Raw genomic sequence first — 16802 nt, forward strand, 5'->3', positions numbered from 1 at the left:
CACCGCCTTTCCCTCGCCGGCGGGCGAAAAGCCTGCCAACGTCGGCGCCCCTATCCGCGATCTCGCACCCAGTCGAGGTGGCGAGGTCGAGACCCGGCTGGCGCTGCTACATCCTATCGGTTGCACACAAGACGCCGCGGAGGGCGGGACGGCGGAGCGTACGATTCCCCTTCAGAGTACTACGCAGCCGCACCATCACATCGCCGTGCCTTGACCGACCGCACATTACTGCGAACCGGTGCCGTATACCTCGCCTCGCCTGCAAGAACCGGCCGGCAGCTTCCGGCTCTCGCAAGAGCGCGGTGGCATTTGCCGCGGAGGGCGGGATTTCTGGGCCGCGTGCAGGCGAGCCATCGCATCGCCAAGTTCCATGACCGACCGCCGACGCGTTCGCCGTTCCTCTCGTACTTGGCGGCGTCGCGCAATTGTCGGGCCTCGTTCTTGCGCGCTGGAACGGACGGGAGGGCACTCGGCCGCGGTTCCCTTTCGGGAACGCGCGGCTTTGCCTTCGACCGACGTGAGCGACCGTTCGCGCTCCGCCTTTCCTCCCGTACTTGGCGGTCCCGCAACGTCCGGACAGCGACGTCCGAGCGCTTCGAGCCACGGTGCAGTGGCGGGTCGAAAGCCGACCCAGATGTGCGTTACGCCGTTTATACCAGCTTTCGCCACCTGGCCGACCGTCCAAGGTCGCAGTGTTGGCGTCCGCTGGGAGAAACAATTAGTCACGGGGTGCCGCTCCACATTCAGGCAGCCCCGTGGGGAAAAGCCACCCCCACGTACAAACGGGGGCGGCGGCAGAAAGTGTCGGGCGCAGACGGAACTGCGGCGCTCACCCTTCACGATCCGGTAATGATCCTTCCGCAGGTTCACCTACGGAAACCTTGTTACGACTTTTACTTCCTCTAAATGATCAAGTTTGGTCATCTTTCCAACAGACCGGCGCAAACGAAAGGCCCCGCCGGACATCGGTCCGAAGACCTCACTAAATCAATCAATCGGTAGTAGCGACGGGCGGTGTATACAAAGGGCAGGGACGTAATCAACGCGAGCTTATGACTCGCGCTTACTGGGAATTCCTCGTTCAAGGGGAACAATTGCAAGCCCCTATCCCAATCACGAAAGAAGTTCCACGGGTTACCCAGTCTTTTCACACAGGGATAAAGATACGCCGCTTCCTTCAGGGTAGCGCACGTGTGGCCCCGGACATCTAAGGGCATCACAGACCTGTTATTGCTCTCTTTCGTGCGGCTAGGAGCCGCTTGTCTATCTAAGAAGGTTGTAAGGTGCTGGGAACTCCACACCTATTTAATAGGATAGAGTCTCGTTCGTTATCGCAATTAACCAGACAAATCGCTCCACCAACTAAGAACGGCCATGCACCACCATCCACCGAATCAAGAAAGAGCTCTCAATCTGTCAATCCTCCCAGTGTCCGGGCCGGGTAAGTTTTCCCGTGTTGAGTCAAATTAAGCAGCAGGCTCCACTCCTGGTGGTGCCCTTCCGTCAATTCCTTTAAGTTTCAGCTTTGCAGCCATACTTCCCCCGGAACCCAAATACTTTGGTTTCCCGGAAGCTGCCCGCCGAGTCATTTGAGTAACTCAGACGGATCGCTGGTTGGCATCATTTATGGTCCGAACTAGGGCGGTGTCTGATCGCCTTCGAACCTCTGACTTTCGTTTTTGATCAATGAAAACATTCTTGGCAAATGCTTTCGCAGTAGTTCGTCTTGCGACGGCCCAAGAATTTCACCTCTAGCGCCGCAATACGAATGCCCCCGTCCGTCCCTCTTAATCATTACCTCGTATTCCAAAAACCAACACAATAGAAACGAGGTGTTGTTCTATTATTCCATGCAAGTTTATTCAGGCGACTCGCCTGCGTTGAGCACTCTAATTTTTTCAAAGTAAAAGCACCGGCCATCTCGAGGCACACAATGAAGTGCACCAAGAAAGAACCGGCATGATGTTCAGTCCGAGCCGTCGCATCGGGTAGATGCATTGCACGTCTGGAACTGAGATCCAACTACGAGCTTTTTAACCGCAGCAGCTTTAGTGTACGCTATTGGAGCTGGAATAACCGCGGCTGCTGGCACCAAACTTGCCCTCCAATTGATACGCGTTAAATGATTTAGAGTGTACTCATTTCAATTACGGGGCCTCAAAAGAGTCCCATATTGTTATTTTTCGTCACTACCTCCCCGTGCCGGGAGTGGGTAATTTGCGCGCCTGCTGCCTTCCTTGGATGTGGTAGCAGTTTCTCAGGCTCCCTCTCCGGAATCGAACCCTGATTCTCCGTTACCCGTAACAACCATGGTAAGCAAGTAACCTACCATCGAAAGTTGATAAGGCAGACACTTGAAAGAAACGTTGCCGGCTCGTGGCCATGCGATCAGCACAAAGTTATCCAGAGTCACCACACAATACGGGCCGAAACCCGATCGATCTTGGTCTAATAAAAGCACCCGTTACCCAAAGGGCTCCAGGCTCACTGCATGTATTAGCTCTAGAATTGCCACAGTTATCCAAGTAGGAAGAAACGATCTAAGGAACCATAACTGATTTAATGAGCCATTCGCGGTTTCGCCTTATTTCGGCATGTACTTAGACATGCATGGCTTAATCTTGGAGACAAGCATATGATTACTGGCAGGATCAACGAGGTAATCGTTCGACTGCGCGTCCGTCCTCGCCGGTGGCGGGCCGGACGCAGCCTTTGCGTTGCGGAGGCCACCTTCAGGCGCACCAACACGCTCATTTTGCACTCCGAGATGACGGCGTTCGAGCTCGCAGCAGCCCCTTCCCCGCAGGGTAGGATGTGGCTGCTCGGCAAGAAGCACGTTCATGCTCGCGTATTCGTTGCATTGACTCGGTCACGCCATGTGGGTTGCCCAAGCCCGCGGCACTGTCGGACCGGTCGGCGCTAGCAAAGTAGCCGAGACGCCAAAGCCGCCAGACGACGGGTCACGCCCGCGTCTTCGGCGCTTTCGCATTTGAATCGCCCGAGGACGATACGGAACACACCTCGATATGTGGAAACAGCTCCGTCCGACAACGAGTCCCTAACGCTTCAAGTGGATGAGGCTGCAGACGAGCGCCGTGAGTACCCGTGCGAGCAATACGTGGGACACGCTTGATGAAGCCGAAGCCCGCCGCATATCAGACACCACGGTCGCTTTCGCGCAGCTGCTCTCTGGGACCCCTACATAATAGCAGCGATAAGTACCCAGACCTCCATGGGTTGCATTTTGCCCGTACTCGTAAATTTTTTACCGAGGATGCGGTCGAAAACGTGCGGCACCTTGAGCCGACCACGAAGTCTACGTCGGCAGCACGATGCCGAAGTCGTAAAAAACGGGCCCGTACTCGTGAAATTTTCACCGGCGACGTGGTGCGAAAACGTGCGGCACCTCGAGCCGGCCACGAATCGGCTCAACTCTACGTCGGCAGCATGACGCCGAAGTCGTAAACAACAGCCTGGTACTCGTCAAATTTTCACCGGTGATGTGGTGCGAAAACGTGCGCCTCCTTGAGCCGGCCACGAATCGGCTCAACTCTACGTCGGCAGCACCATGCCGAAGTCGTGAACAACGGCCCCGTACTCGTGAAATTTTCACCGGGGATGTCGTGCGGAAACGTGCGGCCCCTTGAGCCGGCCGCGAATCGGCTCAACTCTACCTCGGCAGTACCATGCCGAAGTCGTAAAGAACGGGCCCGTACTCGTGAAATTTTCACCGGCGATGCGGTGCGAAAACGTGCGGCACCTCGAGCCGGCGACGAATCGGCGCATCTCTACGTCGGCAGCACCATGCCGAAGTCGTAAAGAGCGGGCCCGTACTCATGAAATTTTCACCGGCGATATGGTGCGAAAACGTGCGCCTCCTTGAGCCGGCCACGAATCGGCTCAACTCTACGTCGGCAGCACCATGCCGAAGTCGTAAACAACGGCCCCGTACTCGTGAAATTTTCACCGGGGATGTCGTGCGAAAGCGTGCGACACCCTGACTTGTCGCCCACGTCGTCGGCCGGCGTCGCCTCGGATGACGCGGTTCGGGTCTGTCTCGGTGCCCAACGCTAAGAAGGACCATCCATCTCGCAACAACGCTCAAGTCACAGCGGCACGTACTGGACAGCGTTCCTCGTCGAGTCAGGGGCGCGAAAAAGACGCGCGGTGAAGAGCAGCGTGCAGTTCTTCCGCGTCTGCCGGGGCCGCACGTGCCCCCTTCAGATAGCAGCGATAAGCACCCAGACTGCCATGGGTCCGCCGTTGAGGCCGTACTCGAGCGACCGCCGCCGGGGAACGAGTCGAAGAAAGCGGCTCCCGCGCGCTCCGCCACGCTTGGTCCCGTCGCGCGTGCGCCACCGGTCGCCACGCCGCAAATTGGAGCGATTCGAGCAGGGGTTCCCCGTTTTTCGGCGCCCGAAATGCCGCCCCGGCAGGCGCGGTTGCCGTACTCGTGCTGCGGCCGCCGGTGAACGTGTCGAAGAAAGCGGCTCCCCCGCGCTCCGGCACGCTCGATCTCGTCGCGCGTGCGCCACCGGTCGCCTCGCCGAAAATGGGAGCGATCCGAACAGCGGTTCCCCGTTTTTCGGCGCTCCAAATGCCCCGGCTGACGGGATTCGGACTTTGTCTCCGGCAGCCGCCGCCACGGCAGACGCGGTTTCGCACTTTGTCTCTGCGAGCGGCGCGCCGTGTGCCGGGGCGAGCGATGCCCCTTAGACTGGCAGCGATAAGCGCCCACACCTCCGCGGGTCGGTCGCCAGTGCACGCGGGTTGCCGTACCCTTGCGACCGCCGCCGGGGAACGTGTCGAAGAAAGCGGCTCCCACGCGTACCGGCACGCTCGATCTCGTCGCGCGTCTTGTTTTAACGCGAAAGTGTTTTGTGCCGGGGTCCACCAAGTACATCCGTCACGGATATGACGTTGATAAAATGGACGCCAGCGGGTGAGAAAGAAAAAGCCAAGAAAAAGATCCCCCACTGGGGATTGAACCCTTGACCTTGCGGCCGCGACGGCAAGCGCCCGACGCCCTACCAACTAAGCTAACTCCACAGACGCGGAACACGGCGCGAACGCGCCTGATATCTTTCACACATTCTCTCTTTCGCACGGTGGTCACTGTTGGCGGTGTAGGTAGGCGGAGCGGGGCGGTGCCGCCGTCTATGAGAGGTGAAAAGAAGTAATGCTTCACGATCGACACTTACTATCGCTTACTCCGAGACTGCGTGCGATATTGGAGGTCATGGTTAAAGCGTCTCGATACCAGCGAGGTACACTAGCCGCGCTGGCGTCGCCGAGGCACCCTTGACGCAGTTACGTCGTTACGTTCTTTGCCTTTCGCTTCGTGTTAGCGTAAGTTGGCTCATCATAGTAGTGCAGCTTTCACATGCACTAAAGCGATTTCTCCGCCGCCGACTGCTTAGATTGCGAGAGCACCGACTAAGAAAACTGCTGCAATACGCGTTGCAGAAAGGACGCGATTTCGACGGGCGAATGTCGTGCCTTGGTGGAGCGAGACCAGCGCCTGCGAGACAGGTTACGAACTCTACCTCCCGTGTTGCTGAAGCGCAGTGTGTGGTAGTGCATGCATGAGCGCAGGCGTCGGTCACCCATCGCTAAAAAGCGCACACTGTGTCGTTTCTCTCCTTAATTGACGACGCTTTGAAGAAGTGCATACCGGGTACCTGTGTTGATTATGAGCTTGTTGATATCATCTTTACGCGGGATTCACGATTTGATGTGTCCAAATATATGTTCACAACGACAGCTACCACAACGGTTTAATCATGATCATGGGCGTCAGTCGACGCGATAGACACATGCCGTCAACATAGGTGCATCCGCGTCAAACGGTGCTGTAGCTGCCCAACACGGATATACATTCTACAAGCTCTCATATATCACTACACAATAAGCACTACTTCTGTGAAGACACGTTTCACTTTCGTATTATACCGATTCCTATGACGGAGGGATCAGCCATATTTTTAAAAACATGATTCATCTGTATTGCTATGATTGTAAGTAATGAGTTTGAAATCTTTGAACTAATTATCCTAACTTGTATTCAATCAAAGAGAAAGATGCATAATTAGGCATTAGCGAATAAACCTTTAGTTAATTGGAGTAATACCGTCATTATAGGAGCAAGGGTAACATGATAAGGGCTCATTAAGTGGAATGAACATGTGGTGCAAATAAATATCGATATTCACAATCAATAAATATTGACTAAATTTGCGCTGCATATTGTTTCAGTGCCATAACGAGGTCTTATTATCACCAGCAACCTTAAACCTGATCCAGCCCTGTAGCCATTTCTAATGAAGAATTCGAGTACCCAGGTAAATTAAGCGTCGGTATATAAATGCAGAGTATAAATAATAATCTCTTATAAAGAAATTCAATTCTTCGTAACGTCTATTTTTAAATAATACCGACAAATGAATAGTCTTGATATTCCAATGAAATTTAAGTAATTTGTGTAAGTAGCCATAAGTTGAAGCTAATTAAGGTGGTAGGGCAGTGAAAAAAAAAATTTTTAGGAGGAGTCAGTAGAAAGATCTCTTTCCTCAACACAAGCACGTCTTTTTCAACTTACCCAGCCATTTATAGTGCGAATTAATAATATTTTTTTTTTGGGGGGGGGGGCGAGGTGATATTTGTCAAAAGTCGCATTAAAAGTGGTAGTCACGCCAGCCGTGATAAGTGACTAATGTGTGGCTTAATTCAGTAAGGCTTTGGAATTTGCGTTACTGAAGGTTGGAGTTATGCAATGAACTAGGATAAATATTATACAGTAAATATTGAGGAAGTAATGTTAAAAAGCCAGAAAGACGGGGAATGGGAGCCAATTTAGACTGAACCTGTTTGCAATATCATCTGTGCATTCAAAAATAATCCATCAATTCCTTTTGATCTAGTTTACTTCACAGGTATACGTGTTGTAAACTATCATACAAAATTTCAGTTCGAAGTGCACACAGAGAAAAAAGATATGAAAGATTAGCGTCACATGATTTGCAGCAAATTCTTATTTTGAGAAAAACGCAACCAAAGATCTCGGAGCTTGCGAGAGTTGTGCGTGCCCCATGTGGCCGCTTTTAGAGATTTAAAAACAATTCGGAACACAAAGTTATATTCAATGACATCCTCTTAGGTAACAGTCAAAGTAAAATGTATAAAGTATTGTGAATATCGTTAATATAGAGGAAACGACACTTACTTCCGAAAAAAAAAGCACAATGTGTTTTCGGTTTCGCTATGCGAGCATGGGGTATGGAAAACTTGCTGTAACTTGCAAACTCATGACCGATAGGAGGATAATTTTTGTCGCAACATAGTTTCGAGTGTTTGGGCGCGCACAAAAAACAAAACAAAAAAAAACTAAAAATCCACCTCGTGAGAAAAATTCGTCTTTTGAAGGTGGCCTACCACCTAATGAAATATGGATTTAAGTTTGACTTAATCTTTCAATTCGAGAAAGGGTTTTATCTTCACGCATCTCCAAAATTTGCATACTCAATACCGCAATATTGTCTGTATGTAAATTACTTATTTTTTCATCAAATATTTGCATTAGATATCCTCAACCAACGCTTATTTACTTAGCGGCGTTTTTATCGTGAACGTTTTAATTTGTTGATTGATTTACCATCGTTTCAATATTATAAGAATCCTTATCAATTTAGGGGGAATATTTGTTATTTTTATATACACAGTTACTGTACGTCCGAAAGGGAAAAAGGGTTTTAATAAAAAACTTGAGAGTCATTTTTGCAAATATTTTAATTGTAGTATCCTACGAAATGTTGATAACGAAATTGTCATTGGTTAACAACATTTGCCAGGTGAGTTGTGTTGAAATATTTCTAATAATTTCATTTTCCGTATTTTATTTTTATTGCTTATTTCAAATTTTTAAGGTGAACATCACGCACCAATTGATCCGCTCATTATACATTTCTAAAAATAATGTATTCGTCCGTTAAATGACTCACCTGCTCCTCGTAGTAGCGTTTCAAATGTTAGATCCTTATTAGGAGGTTGTTTATTCGCTCAAATTATCAGAGGTTCGTATTTTTCGAGTGACGTTTTAACGGCCTTTTGAGTAAGCTCGCCCATTGGACGGGACGCTAGATATCGATGATAAATTAGTTCGATCAAATCATGCTAATGGGGCGTCCGTTTTCAACGCGGCAGTATTAAAGAGCTCGCTTGTCAGAAGTTCCGGCGTCTGCGTCGTTGCTGGTGAGCGAAAAATCGTCATCTTGCCCGTGACCGAAAAATCGAGAAAGGCGCAAATAAAATAAGCAATAAGTCTTCGGGTTCGATTGAGAATCGAAGTCAGGCCGTCTGCGTTGCAAGCGGGTGTTCCACCACGTAGCGACGCTATTTCTTGAAACTACTTCGGAAATAAAAGACACCGTGAATTATCCATAAAGATGCAAGTAAAATAAATAATAAAAGATCTGAGGGTCCGAGTGAGAATCGAACCGAGGCCGTCTGCGTGGCAAGCAGGTGTTCTACCACTGAGCAATGCTCCTTTTTTTTCTTTATTACCTGGCTTTGGTACAAACACATTACACAGACAACATTGTTATAAAACTACCCTATGTACCCTACTGAAAAAAACCAATATGGTTTCATACAGGATCCGTATGGTTTTATACAGGACTTACAGGACTAAATATAGGAATTGTATAGGAGCGTGTGGGGGTATATAGGATCCAAACAGGATCCAAATGGGACCTAAACAGGACCCATATGGCGGTATATAGGACGCAAGTAGGACCTACAGAGGACCCATATGGCGGTATATAGGACTCAAATAGGACCTCCAGAGGACCCACATGGCGGTTACAGGATACAAATAGGGCCGCCCAGGACCTATATGGCGGCATATAGGATCAACACAGGAGTTGTTTTCTTTCATCCGCTCTCATTCAAACCTCTCACAATCTCTTCCTGATCAATAGTTCGCCTTTTTATCTTTATAAGTGGCAGGACAGCACTTAATTCTCAATGTTATCTTTCAAATTCCCTTTCATCTCAATCTAGCTCTCGAATCAGCTGGCTTTTTTTTTATCTTGACAAGTGGCAGTGCAGCACATAATCATCCGCTTTCATCTACACCTCTTACAACATCTTTTTGCACGCGCACCCCTTACAAAAATGCACTTTGCGTGTCAATTGACCCCGAACCGAGACATTTTAAAGACGATAGTCTTTCTTGGGGAACTTAAACGCAGAAATTTTGGTCTGTCTTTCTGTCTTTCTGTTTGTCGGCACGTCACCCGATTCAGCCAACCGGCCAAAGCTGAACCACTTGCTTACCGCCCACCCATTTTGAACTGGTACGACTGTTCATTCTTGTGAACGTTGTCGATCAAAAAGTAAATATTACGCATATCTGAGGCGTAACATCATTAGGTAGGTATTAGGTGGTGTGTTCCTTTAATACAAAATACATAGATACGCAATTTTAAAGACCTTGATGGTATGCGTTTAACGTTGAGACAGTAACGCGTTTATTAAAGGATTGCCACAGCTGAAGCGATCAGCTGTCCAAGCCGAGCAAGCGCGAGCGCCAACAACAACCGTCTTCGTCTTCTTCTTTCGCAGGCGTTCTTGTCTGCGCCCTACCATGTTACAAATCACTCCCCCGCGGAAAACGAGCCATCCTGGCGACCTAAGGAACAGGTACAACTGGTGGGTCATAATGCGGCTTCAGTCGATCGACGTGAACACTCTCGCGGCCGCGACGACGGCGGTCCGTAGATGATTGAACAGGCTCAATCATATAGTTAACTGGGGATGCTTGACGTAGGACGCGGTAGGGGCCTTCGTACTTAGGCAGTAGCTTTGTGGAAAGGCCAGGAGCGGAGGAGGGAACGCGAAGCCACACCAACGTTCCAGGCGAATACGACTGAGGAGGCAGGTTTTCGTCGTGACGGTCATTCTGGCCCTACTCGCCCTACAATGTTACAACCTTAGTTTCTTAAGGTGCGCTGAAAATGCGACTGCGCTGAAACTTGTCTTCCTCCGTGCCCTCTGCACAAGCCCATGTTGTGTTTCGGTTTCGGTTCCGTAGTGCATTGTACGAATGACAAGGGGCGCCACTCTGGCATTCCTGTTTTACCCAGGCGACGTGTAAGTAAGAGAGTTTGTGGAGAGTACTCGCTGAGTGCGGACGTTTCTTCTCCTTCGGCGCATCGCGGCAAACAGCGTGTTCGGGCTGGCCGGCGTCCCCACCGGTCGCGTTGGTCACCGCCGGTCTTCGCCTGCCGCTGCACCGGGACTACCAGCCCGCAACACAGCACTCATGTTTCCCGACGTATTGCCAGATGGCGTCCATATCTCACGCAGCGCCTCTTCTATCGTCTTTAGACGACATTTGCAGCGAAGCACGCAGATACGCGGCCAATTTTTTTGACTCAATAGCTGGTCAATTAAACGGCAGCTTCTAATGAGTGCCCTCAATAAACATTGAATTGACATTAGGTTTGAAATATTCAGTTGACTCTCACTCATTTTATTTTTAATTGGCATACATTAAGAAAGTTTTAATTGACCCACGGTCACTACACATTTAATTGACCTAGTATTGAGCGCTCTCAATGAAAGATGTTGACACCTACATTAGCTTCTGGGGTAGAATTCACAAAACTTATTGTGTGTGTGTGTGTGTGTGTGTGTGCGTGTGTGTGTGTGTGTGTGTGTGCGTGCGTGCGTGTGTGTGTGTCATATGGACAGCACCACTATTGGCTGCAGTTTTCTCTTACGCATATTTTTCGATTTTTCTGTAAGATACGTTCGTTAATAAGGGTCCTGAATTAGGCATAAACCAAACTTGAGGATACAGTTACAGCACTCAGTGGAGCAGCATTTTATTACATAAAACTCCATGCAAGCATATGCTTTCAGGCACTGAATGTGCGGCGCACGTGTTTCTGAACTGTGTAGACAGATCGTGTCGCGGTCAAGTGCGACACGTGCATTTGCTTCAATGATTCGCTAAAATGCTGCCTTCCAAAATGAGCACAAATACCATTGATTCAATGTTTATCGGAATATGTATTCAATGCTTTGACAGGCAGTGTCTTTATTATTACTATTTTATTACTATTTATTCATGAGAAGTACGATAAAAATGGGGTTAAAACACGTCGTGGTAACCGGCTTACGCGAAAAAAATGCGGATTCGACGAACGCGTCTTTCAACGGTCGTGCATTTTTAAGCTGCTCTCCCCCGTGGGGGGAAAAGGCGGGCCCTATTGTTCCGAAACTCGCCTGTCTGGTAAGTCGCGGGTGGTAGTCTTTGCACGTGGCGAGACCATGAGGGGGGAAGAATTCTGAGAACGCATGTCGCAAACTTTCGCTGCACAGGTGCAAGAAGGCCCGTCTACTGTTGCGATCAAGAAAGTAACGCGGGAAAAGATCAATTTGTATTTTATAGGGTGCTAATATTGCGCCATGAAAACTTGATAGTTCACAAATAAGCTTCGCAGAATTTATTGGCAGTTACACCAGTGTAAATTTCTGACGGTCACTTTAGTTCTTGTTGTGTATCCCTCCGCGCCGCACTTTCTTCTTCAGCATTGCTCACCAGCTTCACGAGTGCGGATCGTGTTCGTCACTTGCGATCACTCTTGCTCTGATTTCGTGGACATCGAGTACCGCGATGTGCACAGACTATCAGCGAAATAGTGAAGGACATACTTCGCTCATGTGCTGCAACTGTGGCCGTACATGGAAGTTTGTTTCGGCGGAACGGTTGTTCACCAGACCCAGCATCGCAACTTTCCTGCGGAAAAATGGACACATAAGCCTACATGCAACACTCCATCGCAGCTTCCCTTCTGCAAAGCTGCAGAGACAGATACCGTCACCATGATGTGCCATCAACATTTTTTGTATTTGCTGGATCTCCAAACCACGCGCCTCTGATGATTATCTTTGAAGGTAAGTTTATCATTTTCACTGCCTTCGTACGTTCTACTCGAAAGTCATGAAAACTGAAAAAATTCGGCAGATACCACGTACCGTGGGAGTCGATGTTATGCGAAGCATGCGGCGGGAAGGTGACTGTGGCGTAATTTTTTTTACTGAGCGAAACGTTACGAAATGATGCTAGAGATTTCTATAAATTTTATACGCACACATATATGCTGAAGAGCCGCATATGTGTTATAAACCAGTTGTTTACAGAAGTTACAGTTGGGTAACGCTGCCAACCGTGGGTATTACGAACAACAGAAGCTGTAAGCTGTCCGCTAACGTGAAGAAAGCACACACGTTTCACGAACCCGTGTGCATGTGGTGAAGAGGTTCCTAACAGTTCTTGAACAAGGTCATCATCACCGTGATCAATGAGCACTAGACGCTGCTCATGACTTGTTATCGGATCCGGTCGCGATTTCAATGGCGAGGGGTCTATTTCTAGTGAACTACGCGTTATTCTACAGCTGTTAGTAATCGTGGATGCCTCGGTCGTTTCGTCGACAAATTGTCTGTCTGTAGAGCAACCTGCGATACATTAGTGGTGCAGGCTCTTCTCACATTCTGTCTGTAGAGCAGGCGACATGTCGAAATCTGAAGCCACCCATCGCGTTGGTGAGGGTTAGGCCGTTGAGGCTGGTAGGCCTGGATAGGGCTACGTAGACCAACATCACTGGATGGCGCTTGTCGTATTCGTAGGCTACATGGGCGTATGTGGCCTACGTAGCGTAGTCTACAAAGCTGCTGTCAATCAATCTGCAATCATCCTCGGTCATCATGAGGCCATCACGCAGCCTCGTAAGAAATGAAGAGGACACCGTGTCGTTCTGGCGGACTAAGTGCACTTTACGGTGTGATGATGTCAATATCATACGAAACTTTCGTTAACGTATTCCTCCGGGGTCGAGCAGTGCTTCAATATAGCTTGCTGAATCATAGGAATACAAATGCAATGCTTATTAGACTGCTATAAAAGCGGAGCCAACACTGAAATTACGGACGTTAATCTGATATGACGCATATGTTGTAGGACTATATATGTAGTGTTTATTGCATTCTTGTAAACTTAGATACCCAGCACCACAACCACAACTGACGTTGCACCGACATCAGGCCTGCATAGGCTGTCTTTCCAAACCAGTTCGTAGACCTGGCGTGGCTTTGTGGTACAATACCTGATTGCCACGCAGAATGCTTAGGTTCGATTCCTGCTAGGATCCTGATTTTTATTCTTTCCATTCATCGGGCCAGCGCTGCCGATGTCGGCTTCTCTTAACGCTCTCGCATTTAAATTACCAATCTCTGTTCTCGCCGTTCCTGGGTAGATATAGACTGTCAATCACCTGTGGCGCATACCCGTACACATGCGGCCGGTGGTAAACGGGTATGTGCCACACGTGTCTGGAGGAAAGGGTTTGACGACGCACGCGACAGGATTTTCACATTATTCATGTCATGACCACACCGTCATATTCGTCAAGCCCTCTTACCCTCCCATGCTAATTTTGGTCTACACCAGGTTAAGGAGGCGATCACGAGAGCACCCAGACGTAGGCGGCTAGATAGATAGATAGATAGATAGATACGTAGATAGAAACGCTCAAAGTGCCAGAGGTTCGCTAAGAAATGCTTCGCATTTAAAAAGTATTGTGCGTTGGATGTTGTATCAGTATGCAACTACGTAACTATTGTGGTGTACATTATTCTAGCTATTTTATGTTTTGTACAAGATTTTCTCTTTTTTTTGTATTTCTTACAGGCAGGCCTTGCCCTGGTTATTCGGAAACAGGCGCTACACCAACTAAATGATGGCATTCGTCCCTATTGGAGTTTTCGTAAAAATAAATATAGATGTTAACAGATCTGTGTTTTCCATTTTGACTTCAACACTTTACAGAACACCGAAGGTCCGCTGCAGCTTACACAATGAAGAAATCACAGCATCTGCATCACTGTGCATGTGCGTGTATGGTGCCATTCATGTGAATAGTGTGCCCGTGTACTAATTTGCGACTTCTCTCCCAGTTTTTACCTTGTTCGTAGGATTGAACAATTCAAACGTCAGCGCACACAAGGAAAAATTCTCACTAGGGCAATGTCTTAAAGGCGGCATGCAGAATTTCTTTCATGTTTGGCACAGTAAATTCGAATGATCAGTCTTATAAATGCTTAAAAATACACTGATAGCATTTAATGTATATAATTGGGTACCCGGCCCAACCAAACATCTTGACACCCAGACACCAAAGTTTTGCAGTTCTGAAGTGTTCTTAACCCTTTGACACGCTATGTACACAATTGTGTACACCACCTGTTTTTGCTAACTGTGTCAACTAGGGGCTAAGGAGGAGTATTTCATGCAAGTGAGTATTTCATGCTTCATTAATTTCGTAATGTAATGGCATTCATTTTTACCGTACATGTGAACTTATGAGTGCTTAAATTCCTTCACATTCCTGCTCATTATTCCGCAGATGCCTTCAACAAGTATGTGGCCGAGAAGCCCAACGAAGTGCCGGGAGCTGAACGTTTGAAAAAGATGAACCGTTTTATTGCGGAGATGCTTAAAGAATTAAATAAATAATCAGTTACCAAATATTCTTACCTCATCGTTTTTCTTCAAGTATATATGTAAGTGCAACAGTGAATTCTTACATTCTTATAATTAGACTGCTGCGAGATATCATTACAGCTTGAATTGCTGTATATATTTGCTTTTATTACACGCTTCATAAACTGGCATGTCTTTATCAATATGTTCCTTTGCTGCACGTCATTTGTGACCCAAATCGCTGATTCGGCCCATGTTACCCATATCACCTGTAACACCCATATTTATCAACCTACCTGTATCACCTATACGACCTATATCACCTATACAACCTATATCACCCATAATCCTGTATCACCTATAAACCTGTATCACCTATAAAGCCGTATCCCCATACGACCTGTATCCAATAACATCATATCTATGGGTCCCGTATATATAGGAATTTTCAGTAGGGCACTCTACATGAGGACAAACATTTCAACCGGCAAAGTGCTAGTATCGTCAGGTTAAAATTCAGGCAAAGTGACAAGTGGCTCTACTCTTGAGAGCCACTCGGGCGGTTCCGGTGCCGTTTTATATATCTCAATAAACCAGTCTTCACTCTCTCTGAAATAAGCTCGGGCAGGCCGCGCATCCTTGTCAAAATGCTGACCTGCCATTCTCGAGCGCCACAGAGTGGAGGCCCTTAAGCATGATTGCATCAAATGGAACGCCATCTTCGTTCTCTACTCTCAAAAAACGAATAGCGTGCGAGTCCAAAGGAAAATCTTTCTTAATCGCTCTTTGCAAAACATCCCAAAATTAAACTCCCTCCCAACAATGTAAAAAAACATGATCTATTGTTTCCGGCGACTTACAAATAATACAATGCGTACCCCACGGCAAAAAACAACCCTTTCGCTCCAAAAAGGCTTTAACCGGTAATGTTCCCGAGTGCGGTTCACAGAAAAATGTTTTGGTTCCCGGCTGTACATGCACTTTTTTAACTCTCTTTAGAACATTGCTGCCTGGACCTCCACTGTACAATGACCAGTACAGCGGCACGGGGAAAACAATATCACATAAAGCAAAATAAAGCTCTTTTCGTCTGACATTGGCAAGGTACTCTTTAGAAAACCGCACAGAAAGAAATCTTACAGTCGACACAATTTCTTTGTAAAAACCACCGATCCCTCCCACACAATCTTCGGTGGACACAGCAAATTCAGGGAGCAATCTACTCAGTCGTAGTTGACAGAGTGTGCGGAGGAACGGATCTGTCACGTCTCTGAAGAACAAAAAACGGTTGACCACCTGACGTAAAAAGAGGTGACCCAATCCGAGCCCCCCGTCTTTTACCCGCCGAAACAAGTTGGTACGGCTGCACCGTACCCACTCGGAAGCCCAGACAAACATGGCAAATATTCTGTGCAATTTCTGGACATTCGCTCGTGAGCAGTGCAGCACCTGCATTACGTACCAGAGCTTGCTTATAAAAAACAGGTTGCAAACGGTGGCTCTGACAAAGATCGATAGTGAAGCTCCTTTCCATTTCTCGGCTTTCTCCTGTGTTTCTTTCACCTGCTCTTTCCAGTAGTGGTCGCTGTCGCGATAACTATCGATAGGGACTCCCAAGTACTTGACCGGGGTCGTCGCCCAAGGTACATTAGCGAAAAGGTCTGGCTTCGCTGGCCACGATCCGTGCCAGAGCCCAAGGCTCTTGGACCAGTTCACGCCACTCCCCGTAGCATGACTAAACTCACGCACTGTTTCGGCGGCCTGTGTTATGCTATTCCGATCCCTTGTGAAAATAGCAATGTCATCTGCATATGCTAGCAGCTTCACTTCGACTACTTGTAAACGAAATCCAAGGATGCTTGTGTTTTTGATCACTTTCATGCACAGAGTTTCTATATAAATACAAAATAACAGAGGGCTTAGGGGGCAACCCTGACGTACCGAACGCTGCAGGTTAATGGGGGCCCCCAGACTCTTATTTACAATCAACCTCGTCGTGCAGTTTCGATACGCCAGGGCCACTCCCTCACAGATAACAGAACCGAGTTTAACATGATTTAAAACAGCAAACAAAATTCTGTGATCAACACAGTCGAAAGCTTTTTCTAGGTCAATTTGTAAAATGGCAACCCGATCATCAGAGTAATCACAGCACTCGAGAATGCTTCGCGCTTTATGAATATTTAGGACAATGGATCGCCCTTTTATCCCACATGTTTGGTGAGGCCCGACGATGTCCTGTATGACTGTTTGT

General features: G+C 48.0%; 1 long non-coding RNA gene and 1 other non-coding gene across 2 annotated transcripts in view; one reads left to right on the top strand and one right to left on the bottom strand.

The window, feature by feature from the left end:
- The window catches only part of LOC125757928 (uncharacterized), a 43026-nt gene extending 42099 nt beyond the window's left edge, over positions 1–927 (top strand). Inside the window, exon 2 of the long non-coding RNA XR_007415564.1 lies at positions 78–927. This is a non-coding gene — a long non-coding RNA (uncharacterized LOC125757928). The remainder of the gene's footprint in view (positions 1–77) is intronic.
- On the bottom strand, positions 848–2662 carry LOC119388478 (small subunit ribosomal RNA). The gene has a single exon (XR_005182759.1). It is a non-coding gene; the product is annotated as a small subunit ribosomal RNA (ribosomal RNA).
- Positions 2663–16802: the final 14140 nt, after the last annotated feature.

This window comes from Rhipicephalus sanguineus, chromosome 3 (genome assembly GCF_013339695.2).
Source record: "Rhipicephalus sanguineus isolate Rsan-2018 chromosome 3, BIME_Rsan_1.4, whole genome shotgun sequence".
In the NCBI taxonomy this organism is placed as follows: domain Eukaryota; kingdom Metazoa; phylum Arthropoda; class Arachnida; order Ixodida; family Ixodidae; genus Rhipicephalus; species Rhipicephalus sanguineus.